General features: G+C 40.7%; 1 long non-coding RNA gene across 1 annotated transcript; it reads left to right on the top strand.

Moving 5' to 3' along the window:
• The first annotated feature begins 263 nt into the window (after positions 1–263).
• LOC122653075 lies at positions 264–12,900 on the top strand. The gene is made up of 3 exons (XR_006331700.1): positions 264–276; positions 3,288–3,290; positions 12,620–12,900. It is a non-coding gene; the product is annotated as an uncharacterized LOC122653075 (long non-coding RNA).
• The last annotated feature ends 559 nt before the right edge of the window (positions 12,901–13,459 follow it).

Below are 13,459 nucleotides of genomic sequence, written 5' to 3'. Positions count from 1 at the left end.
GTTCCCTTCAGACATGGAGTCAGTCTTTCCAGATCTCAATGTCCTCAGTCTTAGACAAACATTGAAGAGATGAAAAGGATTCCCTATGCCTCAGGAGTAGGGAGTCTTATGTACGCTATGTTGTGTACGAGGCTGGACATTTTCTATGCAGTAGGTATGGTAAGTCGTTATCAATCTAACCCTGGACGTGACCATTGGAGTGCTGTCAAGAATATCCTCAAGTACCTGAGAAGGACTAAGGAATATTTTTTGGTTTTTGGATCTGATAAGTTGTCAGTATTGGGATACATAGATTCGGATTTTCAAACTGACAAGGATGACAGAAAATCCACGTCTGGGATGGTATATCTAATGGGTGGAGGTGCCATTGTGTGGTGGAGTGCAAAACAAAAGTCTATAGCCGATTCTACTACCGAAGCAGAATACCTTGCAGCTTGTGATACAACAAAAGAAGGTGTTTGGCTGAGAAAATTCCTATCAGATTTGGAGGTAGTCCCTGATCTTTTCAAGGGTCCTATTCCCCTGTTATGTGACAACAGAGGGGCCATTGCACAAGCTAAGGAGCCTAGGGCTCATTAGAGAAACAAGCACGTGCAATAGAAGTATCACCTCATCAGAGAGATTATCCAGCAGGGTGATGTAAGTATCTTTAAAGTGGACACAACTGAAAATGTGTCTGATGCCATGACAAAGGGTTTGTCACCAGGTGTGTTTGAGAAACACATAGAGGGCATGGGTTTAAAATGTATGGGGAATTGGCTTTGATGTACAAGTGGGAGATTGTTGGACAAGTGTGTGTCCATCAAACCCAGTTCGGTCTGGTTCAACCCGGTTCACCTTTGTATTGAACATTTTTACATTTTAGTTTGATATTGTCACATGCGGTATAAACTTTTTGAGCATTATGTGTCCCTAAGTTTTACTTAAAATGGTAGTCACGACTAGGGTTTGGGTTGGGCACCCTTATCATATGGTCGTCGCATTGGGTATGCCTAGACATGTGATGTCAGGGTACGAATGCGAGTGCTCACATGTTTGATGTGTGCATTGGCGAAGAATCTACTTTGTCGATTCCCTCATGTATTACTGCCAGATGTAGGAAGGGATAAACATGTGTCACCGACACCCTGTACCTGAGGGAACCCTGTCACTGCAAAGGGTGATCACATTCTTTAGTTCATCAATGACTGAGACTCAAGCGAGTCAAAGTCGGTGTTCTGGGAATGTGTGAACACTTTGTGAGTGAAGGAGTTATCCAACACGGTCACCACTGCCCGATTGGGAAACACCAAGATAGAGACTATCTGTGCATGGTCAGATCAAAATCTGGATCCAGTGCCGTTTTGGAAATGGTTTTGCAAAAATCTATTTTACATAAAATGATACATTATTTATAGTTATTTTAAATAAATTGTTTAATCGAGTTTTGCGGGACCCGATCAGATGCACAGACGCTCTTATATGGACATGTACTATGGATTGGGGTTTGGCAGTACATGTGTATATGCCCTAGATTCCATAATGATGGTGTTGATTAGTGGGGGGTTGTATATGATAAATTGTTATCATATAGGGAGTTATTTGGAATTTGCTAATTTAATTGGCTCTTTATTTTATTAATGGATTTGGTGCTAATTATAATTATCCATTAATAATTAAATAAAAAATCTAACTAGTACTTTCCCTATTAGATTCTGCTTCTTCACCTGTGTAACACTTTGAGTTTAAACAGAACTACCAGACTGAGAGAGAGAGAGAGAATCAGATTCCCTCACTAGGACTCTATTAAATCTATCTAGGATTTAATTAAACCCTATTATTATAAATAGGGGACCAACACGCAGGAGGGAGAAGAAGCTCTCCACATTTTTGAGCAAACACTCTCTCTCCTATGTTTTTGGTTTCTCTCTCTCCCTCTTGTGATCTCTCTTCTTCTTCTTGCTTCTCTCACCTGTGTTTGAGAGTTAGGGTTTGTGAAACCCTAGATCTGTGTTGAGGAGTTTGAGGGCATCTGGGATTGGCGTGTAGAACCTTGGTAGCACCATTGGAGGTTCAGATCTGTTTGCTTGGAGCGCTCACTGGAGGAAGAACCACTGTCTATTGGAGGAGCAACACTTGAGGCTCACCAGGTTAGCAGTTCTTTATTAATTCCTTCAGTTTATTGATTATTAATATTTATGGGATGCGAAAGAAACTCGAATCGATTTAATTCCGCTGCACATTCGAGTATGGGATGGATCCCTCTTGCCATGTGATGGACTAGAGATGAATTTCTCCGTCCCTATTGTGATAATTAATTTTATGGGACGCAATAGGGAAGGAGAAACCCTAATAGGGATGCACCAGGGTTCCCATGGGCGACCATGGGAAACCCTAAAATTTAATGGGGCACCCATGGGACACCATGGGATAACCCAAGGCGTGCAAAACCCTAATTTTGTAGTATATTGGTTTCCCTAGGGAACCATGGCTTGATCTCTAGACCGTTGTTTGACCAATAAAGGACCCATCGGTGATTTCCTGACACAACAGATTGGCGCCGTCTGTTGGAACGACACTAGCCAACATTTCTACTAGTTCGCTTCCTCAAGTACTCAATGACACCATGTAAGAAGGTCGTTCCCTCTACCAATGCTCTGAGGGAGAGGAACGAGACACTACCACCGAAGAGCTCTCGTCAGAGAGCCGATCATCATGGACTTTAAGAGACGGAGAACCCAGAGAACGATCACGTTGATGCAGGGGAGATAAACCTCAATGAAGGGATACCCATGGAAATAGTAGCTAATCCAAACACGCTAGCAACAATGAGCCAGATTACTAACTTGTAGAGACAGATTTTCCAGGACCAAAGCCTCTTTTGGGATTATCTAAGACAGCGGGCGACTTCCTGCATGAGGGTAGTGCCACTGCCAAGGATGGAACCAATCCCTCGGCAGGAGCAAAACCCTGGGAGGCCCACCAAAAGAGCAGAGAAAGCTACGAGTTGTGCAGGTTCAGCCCATCTATAGGGAGATCCTTTACATCATCCAGTGAGAACTGTGGATTTACCGATCCAATCGGAACATGGGGCATGCTGGATGCGTAGATCGGTGGAACTTAATCAGAATGATTTGGTCAGAAGATCAGTATTCCAAGGGCGATTAAGAGAAAATCGTCCACCAAGGCCAAGTCGAACGCATCGTGAAGAGAGTCCCTCATGTTCACATTAGGGCTCAACACGTCGGGACGTCTAATGATCAAGTCGAACCCTACCATGGGAAGAAACAACAAGGAGGGGTCGAGAGCAGGTTCACAGTGAGCGTCCAACCGAGCGTGATAGACGGTCATGTGATACAGAGTTAGATAAAAAAACTCCGAGAGCTAGACGAGCAGTTTGAGGTATTGAAGAAGTAGACAAAGAGTGGAACACACTCTGTGCCAAGCCAGCACCCATTCTCGGCAGAAATCATGAGTGCATCTCTCCCCTCCTGATTCAGACTACCTACTTTCGAACTTTATAGCAGCACCACGGACCCCAATGATCACATCAACTACTTCAATAGGATGATGACCCTATATGGCGGATTAGACGTTCCTTGTCGAGCATTCCTGACATTTCTCAATGGTGCAGCCACTTCATGGTTTTCAAGGCTTAAGCCTTGATCTATGAACACCTTCACAAAACTCTGCAAGGAAATTGTCGTCTGCTTCCAAAGTAGTATAAAGCAGAAGAAAACCACGATCAACCTATTGAAAGTGATACAGAATCTAGGGGAGTCCCTCAGGGAGTATGTCACCAAATTTATGAAGGAATCCCTGGAGGTCAGAGATCTGGATGACCAGACTCAACATGCAGCCCTGGTCGGGGGCGTCAGGGACCTGGACCTCATCAAGGACCTGACACGACACGAGACTAGGACAATGAAAGAACTATTGGACCGTGCAATGAGTTTGCCAACACGATCGAAGTATTACAAGCCCGAAAGAATGTGATTGAAGCAAAACCTTAGGAGAGTAAGAGATCGGTGCTGGATGATTGCAGAGAAAGCAAACGACCTAAAATTGAGCGCTGATAGGAGAAAGGTAATCGTCGACCGAAAAAAAATGAGTGCCGCCCAGAGAAGACCGATCGAGCTGGAAGTCCTGATTACACTCCCTTGAATACTACAAGGTCTCAGATCCTCATGCAGATTCAAGACTGTGGCTTGCTTCGTTAGCCTCGACCCATGCTTGCTGGACCTGAGACGTGAAATCCAAACAAAATTCTGTCTCTTCCACAAAGACACTGGTCATGACACAGAAGATTGCATCCAACTGAGGAGAGAAAAAGAACAACTTATAAGGTTAGGGAACCTAAGTAGGTTCGTGAAGGGAGATTAAGACAATCATTCAGGTTGAGGAGGCAGGGATCACGATCGAGGGAGAGAGGAGCCACAATGCTAGGAGAGGAGAATAGATCACAATAGAGATAGAGGCCGTCCAGAGGAAAGAAGGGATGGTTTAGGACAAAGAAACACTAGAGGTGTCCCAATCCTTATTATATTAGGAGGGCCAGGGCAGGAGTCCATAAGAAAGGCGAAAGCCTATGCTTGGATCATAGGGGTAACAGAGATGCCAAGCAAGGTAGCCAAGATTAAGACAGTAATCTCCTTCTCGAATGCTGACCTAGAAGGAGTAAGCTTACCACATGAAGACACCCTTATGGCGCAGGTAGAAATATCCAATCGAGCTGTGCACAGGATGCTGTTGATATCAGAGTATTCGTGGATGTGATCTCACTGGAGGCCTACAGACAGTTCAGGTTCAGCGATGACCAGTTCAAGCTTGAGGTAACCTATCTCCACAGGTTTTTAGGTTCCTCCTCCTCCATCAGAGGAAAAATCGAGTTGCCAATCACCATCGGAGAGCACCTTCGACAAGCCACGATCATAGTTACCTTTATGGTGGTAAGGTCGATCATATCCTTTAACGACATTCTGGGGTGACCAGCTCTAATGGCTCTCAAGGGGATAATATCACCGATACATATGAAGATGAAGTCCCAACAGAGAATGGCGTTGGCGAGATCAAGGGTGACCAAAAGAAAGCTAGGGAATGTTATGCACTGTTCATCAAGAAGAATAATGGCAACACTCGAGGGATGGTTCTATGTATAGAGAACCTTATTAGCGACCAGAGAGATGAGTTGATGGAACAAAGAGGAAAGCCGGTGGAAGATCTTGTCCCATTCCCTCTTAGCGAGGATGAACCCACCAAAAAAGAGTAGGTCGGATTGTTGCTAAATGAAGAGCAGAAAAAAAAACTTAGGCGATTCCTAAAGGAGAACTCAGATGTCTTTGCATGGTCAGTCTCAGACATGTCAGGCATACCTCAGCACATAGCCAAACTCAGGCTGCACATGGATCTAACTAGGAACCCAATACAACAGAAGTAGAGGAATTTTACCCTTGACAGACAGACTGCAATCAAAGAAGTGGTTGAGAAAGTGAACCATTCGGCGTTCATCAGTGAGGAGAAATTCCCCACTTGACTCGTAAATGTAGTGATGGTTTCTAAACCAAATGAAAAGTGAAGGATGTGCGAGGATTATACCGACTTGAACAAGGCGTGCCCGAAGGATGAATACCCCCTGCCAAGGATCGACTTGCTAATCAACGTGACCGTAGGTCATGAGGTGTTGAGCTTCATGGACACGTACTTGGGCTACAACCAGATCATCATGAATAAGGAGGATGAGACCTACATTGCATTCAGGACAGATCAGGAGAACTATTGTTATCGCATCATGCCGTTCGAGCTAAAGAACACAGGAGCAACCTACCAGAGGATGGTCAATAAGCTGTTCAAGGCACAGATCGGGCGCAATATGGAGGTGTACGTACCACCTCTCCCCTTCAGCATCACTGCATCACCTCATTGTTCATCATGCTTAATGGAAGATCATCGTCGTTGCTGTCGTTTGTTGATTTGCATCATGAGCAGCTAAGTCTTCTATCTATCCTTAGGTTTAGATGAAGTTTTGGTTTATTATTATTAGATTTTTGGTTGTAAAGGATACTTGATTGTTTGATGTTAAAGACCCCTTCCCTTGTGGATAATTTAAATAGTTAAATCAGTTTAGAATATTTGTCTCTATGATTCACTTATTCTATTCAAACAATGGTTTCTCTGTATTTGATTTTTGGCAAACACCGAAGATAGTCTTTAACCAATCAAACTAAGTGTGCCAAGCGAAAGCAATGGAAGATAGTGCTTGACAGGATAGGTTATACTTAGGGTAGCTTGGAACCATATTTCTTTTTGTGGTTGCATTGAAACTTGTAGTTTTAGTGAACCGAAGTATGCACTAGAGATTAGGTAATAATGCCAAAACAAATTCAAAACCTAAGGATAGTTTCTTTTTATTAATTCACTTCTTTACTAATTAGCTTTTACTTAGTTTTAATTTAATTTTAAATTTTACAAATTTGATTTTCAAAATTTCATTCACATCAATTTTAGTAAATTTAGCCTTTCAGTTCCCCATGGATTTGATCCCTTCTTACCATTGTTCTAGCAGTAATTTAGGGTTTATTTTTTTATCACATACTGACACGATCAACGGCGCTAAAATTTGATTGTGTCGTTATATGATAAAAAATAAAATCCTAATTAAACTAATTAGAATAGTGGTAAGTATGGATCAAATCCACGGGGAACTAAAAGGCTAAATTTACTCAAATTGATGTGATTGTTGTTTTGAAAATTAAATTTACAAAATTCAAAACTAAATTAAAACTAAGTAAAAGCTAATTGACAAAGAGGTGAATTAATGAGAAGAAACTATTCTTAGGCTTTGAATCTGTTTTGGCATTATTACCTAATTTATGGCACATACTTCGGTTCACTAAAACTACAAGTTTCAATACAACCACAAAAAGAAATATGATTCCAGGCTACCCTAAGTATAACCTATCCTGTCAAGCAGAATTGTCCATCGCTTTCGCTTGACATGCTTAGTTTGATTTTTAAAGACTATCTTCGGTGTTTGCCAAAATTCACAAACAGAGAAACCATTATTTGAATAGAATAAGTGAATCACAGAGACAAATATTCTAAACTGATTTAACTATTAAAAATCATCCGCAAGGTAAGGGGTCTTTAACATCAAACAATTAAGTATGCTTTACAACCAAGAATCCAATAATAATAAACCAAAACTTCATCTAACCTAAGGATAGCCAGGAGACTTAGCTGCTCATGGTGCGAGTCGATAGGAGGACGCTTTCGAGATGATGTGTCACACCCCCATTCTGGCAAGGGATAAAATACTATAAAAAGGGTATGACTAGGATATTTAGCAACATCCTAAATCGCCTCCAGGATCACGGATGCAGTGGCTTACCTCACGGTCACACAAGAAAGAATTATAACTAATATCAGAATTATGAAAAGCTAGTAATAAATACCGTTAATTCTCATTTAAGGAATAACTACAGCGATAATAAATACATAAGGTAGATTATCCTTGAATTTAAATGCTATTACAATAGAAATTGTTTGATAAGTACAGAGAAAGGAAGGAGACATATATCAAGCGAATACAATAGCAAAACCAACAAGAAGTAAAATAAGCATCAACGGTTGTAGACCAACTTTTGCTTCCACATCCTGTACCGTGTCTTCTATCATCCACTAGTACCGTACAACCTGCATCACAACCTAAAAAAAGTGTTCCATGAGGGGTGAGCTCCACTGAGCCCAATGAGCAGGAAATTGAACCACACACACATAACAAAAATGGGACTGCAAGCTGAACCTGATGAATGAACATCCTTGACGTCCCGTAGCACTAATGATGACTCCCACATCAGATCCGATTGACAATCATGCATCGTATGCAACGGTTCAAAATGCAATGCGAATCATGATGGATGTTGTTGATGAGATACAATGTATGCATGAATGCTATGCTATGTAGAGTAATGGAACTGTATCCCTGATATCGAAACTTACTCTCGATCCCCAATGATACAATGCCATTAATCTACGATATAGTAAAGCCATATGCCTGGTATCGGAACATACCCTCGATTCCCAATGATATAACTCTAACTACATCAATGGAAGCCTGCCGGTCTCGAAACATATCATCGGTCTCCCAGCAAATCTTCGATAATCCCAAGCCACGGTATTAGACCCTCGATCCCCGGGCTAGATTATCAATAAGGCGATCATGGTGTAGGAACATACACATCTACCACCCGTATCCCTTTATCACATTTAGGCGATCACGGTGTAGGAATTAACACATCTACCACCCGTATCCCTTTTATCACATTTCATAAACCCAAAGTGTAAATTACTATAAGAAACTATCATATCGAGAGGTATTCCGGGTGCATCGACATCCCATACCATCTAATACCCGAGTACTAGCACGACAGGGCACATGACAAACCAAATATAATATATGATGAAGGAATCAAATAAACCACAACATCATCTCATCCATTTCCAACCACATTCACAATACAAAATCATCAATCATCACAAACATGAATAAATTCATAGATCTTTACCAAAAAAATAAAAATAAAATAAATTCATAGATAAATAATGCAAGCATGTATTTATGCATGAAGTACAACACATAACATGAACGTATCAAGCATTACATTTAAACATAGAAACCCTCAAAATAAAATAAAGTCCAATCCCCTATTCACAATATAGTTCGTGTTCCGTTGATTTGATTCGTCGTTTGATGTCCGCTAAGTGCTTCTCCTCACACAATTAATGAAGCCTAGGATAGTGTAGAAGAGTGTTAGAAAGGATGAGGGAAGGTCCCTTAGGGAAACCCCATAAATTACATAGGCTGCAGGCCTTTAAGGTAACATCGGATGCAAGCCCAGTTGTAGGCAGGGCCTTGCATCCACCCTTGCATTTGATCATGGGAAGATACAAATTTTGAAGGTGTTCTTTAACCCAATATGTCTCACTTGGATATTTAAGTCCCAAGGACAAGGGAAGGGTGTCCTAGGGTCCACTAGGGCCTGGTTACATCATTAAATTCATTGGGTCTAGAGAACTTAATGGATTGAACTCCCAAAGGTCACATTATAGGGTTTTGAGTAATGAAACCCAAACTCAGCAATAAGGTTGCAAGGAGGGGGTTTTAGGGTTATACTTAGAGGCAAGGCCTCACTAATGAGGTTCAACACTAAACCAAGGTCACCACTTGGGTTCCAAGTGGAACCCCAAGATTCAACTTCAATTTCCAAAGTTTCCCAACCCAAAACCAATGAGGGAAAGGGGGGGTTTAGGGGCATCAAAGGTAGGCCTTGGCACCATGATATGTCGCTTAATTAGTATAATTAGGGGCACTCTAGAGTGTAATTAAACTTCCACTAAAATTTAGCAAGACCTACTCAAATAGCCACGACGTGGGCGAGGCCACTAGATTCAAATTCTGCTCTAAAGTTGCTGTCAAAACACAATCTCAGTGTTTGGGCCCACTTTCGAGGGTCTTCCCACTGATTGGGTTCAAGGTTTATCCATAATAATTATAGCCCTTTGGGTCTAGTTTACAACACAATTTGAATTGTATCGATACGATATGTATAGACAGAGTTATGGCCAAAATAGTGAGCAGAGGTCGAGTGGTAAGTAGTTCTAGAGATGGGCGATTTTATGGGTGATTTTACCCCAAATTCCTAAAACCACAGGTCAAACCACTCCCAGCAGAGACCTTTAAGTCTTGGCAGTTTTATGGGTGGTTATACCCAAAACGTGAAACCGTATGTAAAACCACTCAATTCTAAGTCCGAGATTTTAGGGTTTTTCACGAAGGATTTCATCTCCCAAGGGTTTGAGGGCATTAGGGTTTCAAAGGGGAGTTACCCTAAGGTCTTATAGGGTCCCAAGACCCTATTAGGTCCATGAAACCAAGGATTTAAGGGAAGAACCCTTGGTGAATCCAATATTAGGTAAAATAGAATAAAACCCTAGGTTTTAGTAGTAGGGTTCAAGGATAAGTCTTTGGGGTCATGTATAGAGGCTATTGACCCCATATAGGCATAAGGTAGAAGTTTCAAATGATCCCTGGGTTCCAAGTCTTCCCATTTTCCCAAGTTCCCAAACCCCAAAATCGATCAAAGAGGGGGAGGAGGTGTTAATGGCTTATCTTACCAATGAGAGGAGTTTCGCAATTTGGCCACCAAGGGTTGTGGGTTTAATCTTCAGCCAATCCCCTTCTCCCTTCTCCTTCCTTCACTCCTTCCTTTCCACAGCTTCCTCTCTTGGCTTGGCGTTCAAGAGGGAAGGACGAGATGAGCTTCAAGGGAAGGACAGCAAGGGCTCCCTTCCTTCCCTTCTTTTTCTTCTTCTTCTTCTCCTCTCCTTTCTTCTTTCTTTCTCTTCTTTCCCTTCTTCCCACGTTTTTAGTTGGAGGAGGGAATGAAATGGATAAGGGAATCCAAGCTCCTATTTATAACTTAAACCCTTCCTAAGGTCCGTTTGGTTGGATAGTAAATAGGTCAAAACCTATTATTGGACTATAAATGGTTAAATGGGTCAATCTATTGGTCCCATACGAAGAGGAAAGGTTATGGGTGGGATCCACAAGGTATGAGGACACCAGTCCCTTGCATATTTCCCAAGGTAAGTGGGACCCATAAAAAATCAGTCCATTTAAAGTTATTTAAGCCTGGGTAGTTTTATTGGTGGTTTTACTCAGTACCTAAAACCATATGATAAACCGCCCAAGCAAAGATGGGTTATTTTTCACTCCAAATATCCCCGACTTTGTCTCGTACTTCGAGGACTTCAAAGGGAGCATGTACACATAATATTTAAGGATTAAATGCTCACTTTCATGCGGTCACATCGCCCATCAGATCGAATTTCACCCTTTTATTCTAGTTATCCCCTTGACTGCCATGGCCCAAGGTCACAGGTGTTGACCGTTGGTTGCATCGCAACATCTACCAATAGAAAAATCAATTCAGCCCTGAAATTTAGGGTGTACATTGGGCACAGGTATAACATGATGATCCATGGAGTCAAAACACAAGAGGTTGAATTGATGCAATGTTGATTGATGGTGCTTAATGGAGGTTAAGATGGAGGTATGCTTGGTGATCTCTGCGAGTTGCTGTCCAAGAAGAAAACGTTGGAACAAGATGAAAGGGTTTGAAAAGAGAAGAACCCTGGTGGAAGATGAAAGGGGCTGGTATATAGATCGTGGATGGAAGGGAGAGATTAAAAAAAATAAAAAAGAATATATCCAAAGAGATTTTAGAGGAGTTTGGATTTTAGGAAGATGGGAAACCGTGGAGAGATTAGAGGGATTTTGGGGAAAAAGAGAAGAAAATGTGGAGGGATTTAGGAAAGAGATAAAGAGAGTTTTAGAGGGCCAATGGGATTTTAGGGAGAAGGATTTAGGAGATGGGAGAGAGAGAATCATGGGAGAGGGGGATTGGAGAGAGAAGTGGAAGGTAGGAGAGAGAGAACAGTGTGAGAGAGATAGAATTAGAGAAGGAGAAAGAATTTAACATATTTATTTAATCTAAAAATCAATCTAAATTCTAAATTTGGTCAAAATCCTCTTTTTGAAAATATGTCTCCATCCTAGTCTCAGATGGACCCAATCCGAGAATTAAAGTTGCTCCAATTAATATTTCGGATGATATGAGCCCAATATTGGATATCTTCTGAAAATTTCCTAATTTTCTGAAATTACGATTATGCTCCTGTACTAATTTCTTGGTCATACTTCTAATTTGAGGTGAAAACTCTTCAATGCCCTTGGGTTTTCAGTGAAACTTCTTCCCATCTCACTCTTGATCACATATGAGTCGATCCATGGGTAGACCGGTGCCTAGATTGCATCAAATTCTTCTATTCAGCATCTTTTATGTGCATGACCCTGTAACACTCTACAATCACAATTACATAGCAAAATGGAATTAATTAAACTAAAGATATTAAATTAGATCCAACAATTAAATAGAAATTCAATGCATAATTGTGGCCAGATCACACTCCCCAACTTGCTCTTTTGTTCGTCCTCGAGTGAAAGAAAACAAAAACTACTCTGCTTATTACTCCTTCAACTTAATTTAACCACTTAGAAGCAAGTAAAATCATTATCAATGAATCAATAGCAAGGACCCTTAAGCAAGTCAATAAAATCTAATAGAAATCTAAACAAGAACAAGAAACTCTTCCAAGTTAGCCAACTCATACTCATGCATTCAAAATCACTCATTTTAAGCTATGTCATAATGTCCAAGTGTTACACAAGCCCACTATTCATTATCATGCTTTATTTTTTTTATTATATATATATATATATACTTTTTTTCCTTTTTTTTTAACTTCTTCAATCAGTGCAATGTCCTGACCCCTTAAGCTTTCTAGATGGATCATGTAGCGAGCTTTGGGTCAATTACTCTCAAGCCAGAGGGCTTTAAGGAATTAGGTGTAAAAACACCCCTCAGACTTACTTACTCAACCCAAATAGGCTACAAGTCAAGACTAGATTAAAGAATCAAACTTTTTTTTTTCAACTTTCCAACCGTTTTATGTGAAGCTCAATGTTTGTGACAAAGAGACCCGGTTACTGAGTAGGAAGTTTTTATTTTTATTTTTATAGGCGTTCCAACTGTTTGACGCGAAACTCAATGCTTGTGACAAAGAGGCCCGGTTACTAAGGAAGAAGTAATTAATGCATGATTTTGGAAAATTTTCAACCACAAAGGCTTGCATAGTTACACATGAATCATCATAAACATTCATTAAAGATGAAAATCAATATCTTAAGCAAAAATTTAACCAACAATGGAAGAGAAATAATGTTCTAAGTTTAAATAACTGGTAAAAACATCAACAAACTCTAGAATCACTTGCTATAACTCTTGATAACGATATTGAATTCTCTAGATTGAAAAATTTTCAGCATGAATTCGCAATAAAGATCAGAGCTCAAAGTTGTGCCCTCCCCAACTTAAATGATATTGTCCCCAATAGTATGCAAAAGAATAGAGCAATAGAAAACAAGGGAGAACAAATAAAAACAAAGGAAAGGAGCAATACAACCTTGAAAAGTGGAGTGCTACATCAATCAACCTGCACCTGCCACGGCGATCTATTGTCTACCTAAAAAACTATAAAAAACTAAAGTAAAATGATGGGTTGCCTCCCACAAGCGTTAAGTTTACTGTCTTTAGCCAGATAAAGAGTGGGAGCTCAAGAAAACTCATAAACCGGGTCAATTAAGTCAACAGACTCAATGACATGCCTATCTATGATACCATCCACATAGGGCATCCACCTAAAAGCGAATGTATCCTAGGGGCATGTGAAAGTGGTTTTCTCTTGGTCCTCTGGGCACACAGACACCTGGTTATAACCTGAATAGTCATCAAGGAAACAGTAATGACTTTGACATGCTAATTTCTCAAGTATTTGGTCTATGAAAGGGAGAGGGAAGTGG

Source organism: Telopea speciosissima, chromosome 2 (assembly GCF_018873765.1).
Source record: "Telopea speciosissima isolate NSW1024214 ecotype Mountain lineage chromosome 2, Tspe_v1, whole genome shotgun sequence".
NCBI classification, from domain to species: Eukaryota; Viridiplantae; Streptophyta; class Magnoliopsida; order Proteales; family Proteaceae; genus Telopea; species Telopea speciosissima.
Note: the sequence above shows the minus strand (reverse complement) of the source record. Positions and strands in the feature narration are given on the sequence as shown.